This window comes from Hemibagrus wyckioides, linkage group LG11 (genome assembly GCF_019097595.1).
Source record: "Hemibagrus wyckioides isolate EC202008001 linkage group LG11, SWU_Hwy_1.0, whole genome shotgun sequence".
Classification (NCBI taxonomy): Eukaryota; Metazoa; Chordata; class Actinopteri; order Siluriformes; family Bagridae; genus Hemibagrus; species Hemibagrus wyckioides.
Window position 1 is genome coordinate 2885852 of NC_080720.1, and position 13767 is coordinate 2899618.

The 13767-nt window shown below is 37.7% G+C and overlaps 1 protein-coding gene across 2 annotated transcripts in view; it reads right to left on the reverse strand.

Moving 5' to 3' along the window:
• The window catches only part of negr1 (neuronal growth regulator 1), a 186279-nt gene that overhangs the window by 19821 nt on the left and 152691 nt on the right, over window positions 1–13767 (reverse strand). The window lies entirely within an intron of this gene.

Below are 13767 nucleotides of genomic sequence, written 5' to 3' on the forward strand. Positions count from 1 at the left end.
AAGAACGCTTAGTTTTAGATGAACCTAATGTGTAAGCTTTGACTAAGGTTCTTTGTAGAACCCGCCCTGGTTCGAACTGGAATGCAGTCTAATGCTGCTCATTTTCAGAGGTTCTTCCCTAGAACCCACTTTTTCAAGGCTTTAACTAAAAAAGATTTTTTTTTACTTTTAAAGGTCACTTTTGACTAAGATTCCCTGTAAAACCTTTTCTGCACACTAAGGTTCAGCTTCATACCAAGACATTTTGGACAATTTCATGCTCCCAACTTTGTGGGAACAGTTTGGGGATGACCCCTTCCTCTTCCAAGCAGTTCCTCCACACCAAACTCACTCATCCATGTCTTTATGGACCTTGCTTTGGTCACTGGTGTGCAGTCATGTTGGAACAGGAAGGGGTCATCCCCAAACTGTTCCCACAAAGAGCATGAAATTGTCCAAAATGTCTTGGTATGAAGCTGAAGCATTAAGAGTTCCTTTCACTGGAACTAAGGGGCGGAGCCCAACCCATGAAAAACAACACCTGAACTCAGTGATTTGGAGGGGTGTCCCAATATTTTTAGCAATATAAGTGTAATTATATGGGTTCTATGTACCTCTTTTTAAAATGACCATAAAGCAGAAATTACACTGAAGGGTTCAACTCAGGAATATTTTTAGATTCTTTCCTGCAAGGGTAAGGGTCTAAGTGGAACATTCTATTAAAACGAACCTCTCTTTAGAAGCTATTGTTGTAGAGGAAGCTGAATATGTTTGAGGTATAGCAGAGGGTGACGAGGTCCAAATGTAGAACTTCTCTGAGAAATGAGATTTTCATTCTACAGGCAGTTTACTGAAGTTCCAGAGCGGGCACACACATACACACACACACACACACACACACACACACACACACACACACACACACGCACACACACACATACACACACACACACACACGCACGCACACACACACACACACACGCACAGAGGGAGAGAGAAAGAAAGAAAGAGAGAGAGAGAGAGAGAGAGCGCCTTGAAATGTCATCCCTGGAAATCCGCTCCATCCATTTTTCCCCGCGGCTCCTTTCCTTCAGTCACTGTGACACTCTCTTCAGAACCACATAATCAGCAGAACCTGGCAGCTACTAACACACTTCCATACTGCTTCCGCCATTTTGGGTCAGGAACCCTTTTATACCTGCATGTTCTCCACATATTCCTCAGTACAGAAAGTTTTGAGGGTACAGGATTTCATAATGAACCCAGTTCTGCTGATTTCATTAGATTTAGTTTAGAACCGGGCTCTCCGGGGAGCCGACAGTGACATTTTCCCCTCACGGTGTTATTTCCGTCATGGCTCCCACACAGCTGCTTTGACTCCAAACCGGGAGCGGCTGCAGAACCCGTCGCTTTATTACCGCAATAATTTGGAGATCATGCACCAGGGCAAGAACCCATCCCTTCATAGACAACAATATTAAAGCTTCTTGCTTGGGTTCTCTTCCAAGTACCGGCAGAAATTAACAATAATTCCACAAAGTGCCGTTGGCAGGATCTTCACAGGAGGCTATATTTGAAACAATAACCATCTCCCAAAGTGAGGATTAGGTCTCAGAAGCAATTAGAAAAGGCCCTGAAGCGAGGAAAAAGAGAACGATCGGATACGGAACCCTTCCGGAAGAATGGATTTCCAAAAATATCTGATAGGAATTAAAACCATTTAAAAAAAAATCACATTGGACTCTTACTGTGTAATGTTCTAGCACCTTAAAGGGTTCTGTGATGCTTTTTGGGAAAAGGTTCTAAATTAAAGCATTTAATCATAAAGAACCCTTTATCCGTGTGTACCAGGGTTCTTCTGATTGTACAGATTTACAAGGGCCCTCCTGAAGGACCTTCTAAAAACTAGACCTTTAAAAAAACGTTTTTTTGGACCTAAATATGGCTCAGAACCCAGTGGTGTTCTTTTTGGAGAACTGAAATTGATAGAATCTGTGATGGCTTCTTCAAGGTTTCTTAAAGGGATTTTATCTTCCTAGAGAGGTTCCACCTCGGTGTCATTCTATGTCCATCTTAAGTCTTAAGGATTATTTTAAAGAGGGAGTAAAATGAAATATAATAACACATTTCTCTTTGGTTAGATATTAATGACAATTTTATTATTAAAAAAAGGGGAAATTTTTAAAGAAAATGTACATTTATTATAATTTCTAAAAATGAAAATAAATCTTTAACCTGTTTCATTTTGTCAGCTTTTTCTTTCACATTTTTTTTGTTGTAATTGTCCTGTGTTTAAACTAACTTAGCCTCATTATTTAAAAGAAAAACAAACAAACAAACAAACAAACAAACAAACAAATAAAGGGTATTTCCTATGTTTCTCTTCAGACAAAAAGGCCTAATGTTCTCTGAAATTTGCTATTATTCATGTTTATCCAACTCATTTCCTATTCACACTCAATTTCCTCAGAACATCAAACCTATTTTACATTAAACCCAAAAAATCGAAAAGTCTCCTGCCGTCCTGCTGCGTGTTTTATTCGTCTCTCTCGTCCTCATTAGCAGCGCCCTTCTCGCTAGCATCTCCGCAATCTAGCTACGTCGCATAGCCGCTAATTAACATGTCAAAACAAAATAACATCTTCTCTCCGAAGCGTCGCTTAGACTCCATCCTTTCACCCTGCCATCAGAAAGAATTCCAAATGAACAGAGCCAAAAATATACAACTCACAAATATGTCGAGCGCGTAAACATCAGTGAAAGAGGAGGTATAAAAAAAAAGAGAGAGAAAAGGATAGACACATTAAAATGATGAAAGACAACTTCTCGCTAATTGCCTGACTATTCACAGGAGCTCGGATTTGCAGGAAATGTAAAGAACTGATGAAATACACCATTTAAGGAAGATGATAATCTGCTAGCGTGTCCTAACCGCGCTGAGCATCTCCTTGGACACGCGCTTGGGTTAAATGAGGAGTTAAGCTAGTTTTGGACTTGCGTAGTGTTTCAGTGTTTAACGCTGGATTTCTAATTAGATTAACGAGCCAGCGGAGATGTTAATGAACGTCCGTTACTGCAGCGTCTCACTACACGAGCTCAACTCATTACACAACATTCTCTCTCTCTCTCTCTCTCTCTCTTTGTGCTTGAAGCCGGTCGCAGGCTCGAGACGTTTATACATGTATTAGTGCTGCGAGGTGCCGTGTTCTGATTGGCTGGGAAACTCGTTCATTCGCATACAAAGCAGCAATTAACAAAGTGAACTCAGCTGGAGTAATTCAGCTTAACTAATAATTAACTTCATTCTTGTGGTTCAGTGTGACTGAGGGACTAATAGAATCTGACTTGAATGTAATTTAACTCAGCGAATGGAGTTTTACTTCATGACTGGTTTGACTCGAGAAACAAAATAGCAGAATCAATGCAATCCAACTCATTGAACACAATTTAACTCAATGAAAGTAATTCTACTCAACGGATAATAATTGAACTCAATGTAATTCTACTCAACTAAATTAATTTGCATAATTTAACTCAATTAATGTAATTCCTAAAACATAATGTAACCTAATTAACATAATTCAAGAAATGAAAGAACTAAATTATGTAATTAATTCCATTCAATTCATGTAATTATCTCAATTAATGCGACTCTAATCAACTAAACTAATTCAAGACAATTAACAGATTTTACCTCAATCAATGTAATTCTCCTCAATTAGCATAATTATCCTAATGTAATTCTATTCAATTATTATTGACAAATTAATCTAAGTCAATTAGCATAATGTAACCTAATGAACATAATTCAACTAAATAAAAGAAAAGTAGCTAAATTATGTAATTAATTCCATTCACTTAATGTAATTATCTCAATTAATGCAACTCTAATCAACTAAACTAATTCAACACAATTAACATAATTTAACCCACTTAATGTAATTCTACTTAACTAAGGTAATTTACCTCAATCAATTAACAGAATTATCCCAGTATAAATCTATTCAACTGAATTAATCTAAGGCAATTAGCATAATTTAACTCATTTACATAATTCAAAGAAATAATGTAACTCAATTACACAATTAATTACATTCAATTGATGTAATTATCTCAATGAATGTAATTCAAGTCAACTAAACAAATTTAACGCAATTAACTTAATTCTACTCAACTAATGCAACTGAACTCAAATAACAGAATTCAACTCACTTAATGTTAAAGTTATTATACTCAATTAACACAATTACCCCAATGTAATTCTACCCATTTCACTTTATTAGCATAATTCAACTCTTTGTAATTCTACTCAAATAGTCATTTCATTAAATAAGCACAATTCAGTTAAACAAAAGTGATTTAATTCAATTATGTAATTAATTATATTCAAAAAATGTAAATAGTAAAACTCATTTAGCACAACAAACGTAATTCTACTCATTGCAATTAAACTCAATTCTGTTCAACTAAAGTAATTTGACTCAATTAACATCATTTCACTCAATTTAATTCTACTTAACAAAGGTAAGTTAACTCTACAGAATTAATGGATTTAAACTCAGTGTGATTCTACTCAATACTAAATTAATCGAAGTCAGCTAGCATAACGTAACTCAGTTCATGTAATTCTACTTAACTAAAGTCATTTCATTAAAGTAACAATCTTAAAAGTAATTTATCTCAATTTTGTAATTAATGACAATCAATTCTACTAAGCTAAAGTAATTCAACTCAATTATGTATTTGAACTCAATTCATGCAATTATTAGTCAACTAATGTCATACAACTAAACTAAAATAATTTAACTCAACACTATTTAACTCCACTAAACAAATTCAACTCAATTAGCAGAATTCAACTCGCCTAATATTTAACCTGTCCAACAATTTAACACTCACATAGTTTAATTCGACTAAAGTAATTGAACTCAACAACTGCACTTCAATTTACACTTTAAAACACTATTATTAAGCAATTCAATACAATTAAAATCATTTAATTTAACAAAGGTAATTCCACGTGACGGACGTGGGTTAACTCGGGTTAACTCGACCAGCACAGTTTAATGTGACTAATGAAATCTGACCAAATTAACTGTGCTTAAGACTCAGAGTTTAACTCAAATTACAGAATTAAAATTCAGTGAAGGTCATTAAAATTCGATTGATATTTTAAATCTAATAACTTAATGTAAAATTATTATGCTAGCACATGCCGTTATGATCGTTTTTGTGTTTCCAAAAAATTTTTGTCCATATTTAATAAACAAATAAAAGCAGCAATTGTGTAAATTTCTGTGGAATAAAAAGCCGCCAGCGTGGATTATTTTCCCAGAACATCAGGAGACGGAGTGTTTTATTCCGTACAACAGCGATTAAGACAGTAAATAAATCTCAGCAGGACGTCAGATGCACAGGAGATGGAAAAATCAGTCCAAATGTCAAACTCTATGTTTCTGTGGATTGCTGCTTAAATGAATCTAGTTTCTGCAGCACAACAACAACACAACAACAACAACAAGTAAAACTCCAACATGGATCGGTTTCCCAACTACTTTACCTTCGACTCACAGAAATGAGACTTTTGTCCGAGTCTCTGGGTGAGACGTGCTATTCATCTCCAGAATAAACCCGCATCAATCACCCAAATGTCAACAAACAAAGCAAAGGACACACTATCAAAAACTAATCTCATGGCAGACATGTACAACGGATAGAAATAAAGGACATGCGGAGTAAATATATCTCTGGAAGAAAAACATTTTAATGCTACACACACACACACACACACACACACCAATGAGGACGTCATTATTTTGAGTAAACCTCCTGAGGTAACACTGTAACTAAAATCATACCAGTTTGTGTAATACCGTACACAATGTTCGAACAATATCACACATATCCCAGCATGCATTTGTTTAACGTAGACTAGATGGCTAGATTTGTCGGAGGAGAACCATGTACCGCTAGCTAATATTTTTTGACGTGATTGGTTGCTAGGAGCAGCAGTGATTAGTGATTGGTTGATAGGAGCAGGGGTGATTAGTAATAAGTGATTGTTTGCTAAGGGCAGTAGTGATTGGTGATCGGATGCTAGGAGCAGTAGTGATTGGTTCCTAGGAGCAGTAGTAATTAGTGATTGGTTGCTAAGAACAGGAGTGATTAGTGATTGGTTGCTAAGAACAGGAGTGATTAGTGATTGGTTGCTAAGAACAGGAGTGATTAGTGATTGGTTGCTAAGAACAGGAGTGATTAGTGATTGGTTGCTAAGAACAGGAGTGATTACTGATTGGTTGCTAAGAACAGGAGTGATTAGTGATTGGTTGCTAAGGGCAGTAGTGATTAGTGATTGGTTACTAGGAGCAGTAGTGATTAGTGATTGGTTGCTAAGGGCAGTAGTGATTAGTGATTGGTTGCTAAGGACAGTAGTGATTAGTGATTGGTTGCTAAGGGCAGTAGTGATTAGTGATTGGTTGCTAAGGGCAGTAGTGATTAGTGATTGGTTATGTCCATGTTGATGAGTGAGTGTCTGTCATGTTCCACTCCACAGTGGAGGTTAAAAATTTGTAGTATTTCTGAAGGATTTCTGTTTTTTAGCCTACTAGGTGTGATCTATTCCTAGAAAAGTTCTATGATAATCTCCTCAGTCCTGAATATCCTGAAAGTTACAGCTTCACCTCAGACTGTTCCAAAGCTCTGACACTGGAGACTCCTTCCATAACTGTTACATAAACCCATTACACAAAACATGACCTGTTACTATGGAAACGCTAACATATTCCATATAACGAGTGATTAATGCAAACCAATCAGAATTATAATAAATGTCAACAGCTTCCAAGTTACCGCAGCAGCTGAACTTTTAGTCTTAACATAATAAAGTCGATGTTTCCTCCTCCGTTCCAGATCTGGGTTCATGCTAAGCATTAAGGGGGTATGCTAATAACGTGAAGCTAGTAGCCCAATCGAGGTAATTCTCGGTATATGTGCATCACTGTACGACGCACACAGAGAGTTTCCGCCTGCCTACAACATCGCACTTTCAAAGAGGATGAGATTAAAAGGCGTAGCGGCAAGGCGAGGATTCAATTATTCACTAAAGCTGCCAGAGTATGTTCTTGTTAAGAGGATCGCTCTTAGCCTTCAGTACTTTATCAGCAGGAGAAACTGTGTAGAAATATAATTTTCCTTTGAAAAAAAAAAGTTACCGGGTCACAATTTGATCAAATATTCTGTGATTCTGCAGTTTAATAAAAACGAATATTCCGCAATCCTCTTTTCTGGGAACAGCATCCGGCGTGTTAAGACGAGGCGCATTAACATGCGGCGTTTGTGTTCGGATGTTAAATCCTCCAGGACTCCCGAATTGCGCGCTCAGGAGTTCAGAGCCTCGAGGTCCACGCCCTTCCACCCACAAGCTTTCTTAATCATCATGCCTCCACACCGAGAGCAAAGGAGGAGCTCAGAGAGGCTTTGTAAGGACTCCAACATCATCCTGTAGCTTCAGAGGAGAACGGGTGATGGAGGATGTTCCGCCTGTGGGTGCATCCTGCAGGGCTTGCCTCTTAATTTCAAGTCATTTACAGCACTGAGGAGGTGAGACCCGGGAGGAGGCGAGATTACAGAGACGATTAGATCCGTCCTGGTGAGAAGACGGAGGGAAAGTGACAATGACTGACAGAGAACCAAGGAGTAAAAAAAGACTGATAAATATAACAGAGCTGTTAAAGCAGATGGTGTCCAGCTGTAGTCGTGACAACCAACCTCTGGACAGAAGAAGCCCTTGACTATGGTATTTGTTTAACTGTGCTAGCATTAGCTTGCTAACACATTTCAAAAGTCTAATATACCCATATAAGAACAGCATAACAACAAACATTTACAAGAGGTTTCATTAAGGAGATGCAACATTTATGGAAGGAGTCTCCACTCTCAGTGTTCTGTAACAGAGGTGAAGATGTAGAGGAAAGGAAATTACACTTGTTTGTGGTTTCTCTTATTAATTTAAAGTGAGAAAGAAAAACAAGGCTGCTGAGGGAACGACTGCTGGTAGCGTCACGGACTGGAAATAATGGAGTTTCTGCATATCATCATTAACCTTTTATACCAGATCACTACTGCTCCTAGCAACCAATCACTAATGACTATTACACTTAACAACCAATCACTAATAACTACTGCACCTATTAACCAATCACTACTGCTCCTAGCGACCAATCACTAATAACTACTGCTCCTATTAACCAATCACTACTGCTCCTAGCGACCAATCACTAATCACACAACCAATTCCTAACAACCCATCACAAATCACCAAAATCAAATACCTTTTGTCCATTGAAAGAGCTTCTGCCAGTAGAACATGGAAATTTTTAATACCGTGTAAGAATATGTCGAAATTACAGGCTCAAAAATAAAATATTTTGCAGCTGCATGTTTCACATCGGGGACTGTAACTTATTACTGAAGGAGATCTGCCGTCTCACTAATAAAACCCGCGACTGAACCCAGAACCTGCTTAAACAGTCACGGGTCTTTCGATGGTCCGGAAAAACTGTGACATTTCTGAAATGTCATGATCTTTTCTAAACGTTATTTTCAAGCCTGTAGGTTTCTAATGATCACTTGTAGCATTAATGACAAATTCTACTTCACTGAGGAGAAGTAAAAAAACCAAAACTACACAATAAATGTAATAATGTTCGTATGATCAGAGCTGGTGATGAGTCACGGTGAAGGAGCAGCTGTTTAGACGTGACAGAAGGAGAGAGGGAAAGAAGGTAAGAGACGAGCAGCGGAGGTCAGCACATGGCCAGAGAAGTGCAGCGCTTTTCCTTCATGGGGATCAGGGATAATTGGATGCCAGAATAAGAAACAGCTCAGCCACGCTCCGCTGGACCTGAGTGTATATTCCACTCCAGTGTACAGCCTAATGACAGAAATCAAGCTGCCTAAACCTGGAAGGTAGAAAGAGGGTGAATATTTTTTATTAAAAACGAGGTGAGAACAAATTGCTGGCTGTTAATGTGGAGAAAGGAAACTTTTCTCTCTCTTTCTTATTTTTTTCTCTTCTTTTTGTTAGAAAACGCAGCATGTTTAACAAACACATGCTGACTATATCGACTCGAGAAGCTTTCTCACGTTAGTGCATATTATCATTAAGTAGCATCACACTGCTTTTTTATTTTTTTGTGAGAGCAAGGAAACAGCCATCTTGCCAGATGACATGGACATATATATATATATATATATATATATATATATATATAGATACTTTCATTACTTTTTAAATAGTAAAATAAAATAATAAAAAAAAAGAAATTAATTACTGAAAAAATTTATATATATATATATATATATAGTAATTAATTTCTTTTTTTTATTATTTTATATTAATTTTAATTATTATATTATTTTTACTATTTAAAAAGTAATGAAAGTAATGAAATTCTTTTTAATTATAATTATAATTATTATTTTATTTCCAGTAATTAATTTGTTTTTTATTATTTTCTTTTTTATTTTATTTTCAGTAATGAAATTCTTTTTTATTATTTTATTTTACTTTCAGTAATTAATTGTTTTTTTTTTTCATTTTTAAATCTTTTAAATTTTATTTGCAGTAATGAAATCTTTTAGCCAATCGAAGAGCTTCACCCAGAAGAACATCTTTTTATATATATATATATATATATATATATATATATATATATATATATATATATATATTTACAATTTTTCTAAATTTTTTAATATTGCGTAACAAAACATCAAAATTACAAACTGAAAAATGAAATATTTTTAAAAATTAACATCTTCTCTAAAAGAAGAATTTTTATCATATTCCTGAAGAAGCTCTGAAATCTGAGAATCTTTTAATATATATATTTAATATTTATATATATATATATATATATATATATATATATATATATATATATATATATATATATATATATATATATATATATATATAAGCATGTCTCTACATTTACATAGGAGTAAATTTTCATATTAAACATATAGATAGAATCCAACCTGTAGGACACACTAATATATAATCAACGATCACTTGTTTTTCTTCCCATTTATTTGTTATCCTTTTGATTAGATTTTTTCTTTCCACTCTGACAGCACAGAGTCTAATAGCGGCTTTCTGCGAGATATATGCCTTTTTATGTACAGTATGTAGGTGTACTGTAATCCAATGGCTGGAAAGGCAATTACAGGGCTCACAACCTCGTAAACACTTAGCGTCGACACAAAAGGAAGAAATGGCAAGAACACAGTACGCTTGTAAGTTCTGTAATCACAATAACTCCACCAAAAGTTTTAATCGGAGGTCATGGCTCGTGTAGCTGACGCTTTTATCCAAAAGGACATAGATTTGAGATAATTAAATGTCTTGCTGAAGACTATTCTGCTATCACTACGCTTCACTGCAGTTTACTGGGTAAATACATCAAAGAAAACAACAATATAATCATACAGTATTTACCTGTAATGTGCATGGCATCATGGGTAATTTCTGACTCATATTTTCCAGAAACTTTTTTATAAACATTTTATAAATAAATCACAAAAAGTGTAAATAATTAAGGAAGTTTATTAGGAACTAATTTTTAGGAACTAATCAACACCTCCCGACCTTACCAGAATCCAGACATCAAGAGCTCTCTCCTGTATAATATCTTCTTATCCACCAGAGAATGTTCAATTATTTAAAATAAAACGGAAATATCAAAGAACCCCCATACTGTTACCATGACAACCCTATACCAGACAATGGAGTGCTATAGATTTCAACCGAGACCCTAGATATTACCAGTGAAATGTGGATGTAATCTGCGCAAAGACAGAAAATCTAAGGGAAAAATCAACAGTTTTCATTACTGCTTCAGCTTCTGGACCTGATCTTAAGACAGTCTGTGATATCTGGCAGAGGTAATATCGATAAAATGACTCCTGAGGGCATCTAAAAGGCGTTCAGATGAAATAAAGAAAGTCAGACACACTTCTAAAGACAAAGCATTGAAGTTATTAGTGGATATTTCAAAAAAGTGGTGGTGGTGGGTGTAAATGATAAATAAACCCTCGAGAGACTGTTCAAGTGTGTGCAAACTTTTGCACAGAGTCGTGCCGGTTTGAACGGTTCCTTGTGATAAAGCACTGCAAGCCGATCCTCTGAACATCTTCTGTAAATATGCTGAAAATGCTGAAGTTGGCAGCAAACGGATCCCACCCCCGAGACAACAAAAGCCTGGTTGCCGCAGCAACCCCATTGAAAGTCTGATCTAATTTCTTAGCCAGTTAAAAAGTGCTAGTTTTTGTAAAACGTGAGATCTTCATCCAAGTAGCTGAGCAGCGGCAGCAGCAGCAGAACCGTCCAGATTCAAACGTTGAAGCACGGATCGACGATTGAAGCCCACATCAATGACTCGCTTTCTGAGGAAAACAAGGAGCTCGGGTCGACGACACCGGAATTCGTTTTCAAAGCCTAGCAGCTGTCACTCAGGCGAGCCGTGTGATGGGAGGACTTGTGATTCCGCACACCATCACGTCAAGTCTCGGCATCTAGTCTGCTCTCGGCTTCTGTGGACCGACCGACTTCTCTCCGTTATTCCGAAGTGAAAATGATAAACATTATGAGAGATCTGAACCCCCCCCCTTCCCCCTCCCCTCTCTTCCAGCCATGACTTTTTCTTCGTCTTCTTCTCGAAGTAGAGCTCCACCATTTCACCTCATCCATATGAAACAGTGCTGCAAACCAACTCACTAATGATATTCCCTCTTTGCAGAAACCATTTAAAGGCAATCTCATTTGCATTTTAAATTCGGCGGCTATCATTTGCATTCATGCACTGTACTCCGCTATCCGGATAGCAAAGAAAAGAGAAAAAAAAAAGAGTTAAAACAACGTTGGAGAGATAGCGTGCACGGCTGAGCCGGTTGCTTTGATCATGTACTCGGGTAATATACATAATTATGTATGGTTATATATGGAGTGGGGAAAGGTAATGCTGGAAATGGGACGGAATTGAGACTGACAAGATAAAAGCGTTGGCGAGATCAAGAGTGCAGATGATGAGAGGAGGGAGGAGGGAGTTAACGGAGAAGAGAACGACAAGACGGGACCCTGTCAAAATGACGAGCAAAGCCATGCAGCATCCCATTGAAGGTTTGCAACAGAGGTTCCTAACCAGGGATCAGTATACCGTCTAATACTCCAGCGCTCCAGGAGGAACTATCCCAGAGAGCCCAGTAATCCTGACCCGTTCTACCCTCCAGCACTGCCTGATCCAGCCCTTCTGCTTGGATTTCTCTCACTGCTGCTGCTGATGGTCCACATGGACATCAGACTACTGGCATAGACGATGGCTTTGGACTTCATCAAGACATCATGGTACAGCTAGAATGAATCTTACACACTGCTTACGCAAGTGCACTATTTGACCACAGTGATAGGAGGGAAATGATTTATAATCTCACTCTCTGGTGTCACTCAGATAAGGATGAGGTTCTTTCCAAGCTGACTAATGCCGCTAACACACATCATTTTAAATTAATTTGCTAATGCTACAGAAATCAAAAGTTCACAAATAAGTGGCTAAGGTGCTGGACTCCTAATCAGAAAGTCACGAGTTCAAATCCCAGGACCATCAATCTACCCCTTCTGGGCCCTTGAGCAAGGCCCTGAGCTCTCTGAGATAAATGAGATCAATCTGAGCTGCTCTGGACAGGTGTCTGCCAAATTTTGTAAATAAATACACACATTATGACCTCTATTTAAACCACAGCTATTAGTATAAGTCGATTTCAGATTGAGTATTCATGCTCATACTCCAGTCGAAATGGTCTCGACGCTTCCAGACTCCAAACCTTCTGCCGTATTTCAGCAGGGCAGAAAAAAAATTCACGATGATGATATCTGCACTGGCGGGATATTTTATGATGCAGGTGCAACATACAAAACATTTTAGTCTCCATTATAGCGCAGCGGGATCTGGAAGCCCCCCAGGCCCAAACAAAGAACGGTGATTGGGATTGGGAGCGATGTTCATGCTGAGGGTTGAGGGGAATGTGTGCATGGTGTTTAATGGACAGCACAGAGAACCAGCCCCGGAGAGAGAGATAGAGAGACAGAGAGAGAGAGAGAGGATAGAGGAGAGCAGGAGAGGCTCTGATGATACAGCGCAGGACAGTAGCACTGGGTAGGATGAATGAAGCTTTGCTGTTTCCTGTCTGTAAAAATACAAGACACGTCGGAGGATGCGTAGCGCTCGAGGCTAAAGATTAATCTGCAGCAGAGGATTTCAGGGCTGGGTGGGAGGTTTGAGGTCATGAAAAATGCTTTGGGTTTCTGGAGGAAAAGCTGCACTGACATGTTAGTCAGGGTGGTTCCTCATGGACGAGCGGCGAGCTCCTGAGGCCATCGCTCTTGAGGACACTATCCACGTACTCTCCCAAGCCAGACTTCAAGCTTCACTAGAAATTCTGGAAAGATTTGTCAATAAACACCATTAACAACCAGCTACTTTCAGATCACATAACTCTCCCGGAGTCTCACAAGCCAAACTCAAACAAACATATCCAAGAAGCACCCACTTCTACAAAAAAGGCTTACAAAAACTGGCAGACAACCAAACACCGAAGCCATTTGTCAGATAATCTCATTTCCTCACCACTAAGTTCTTCACACAAAAATCTAATAACAAGCTGACTGTTTCCTTGTTGTTTCAAAGTTTGTTTTTTTCTTGAATCTGGAGGAGAGCCAGTCATCTCTCA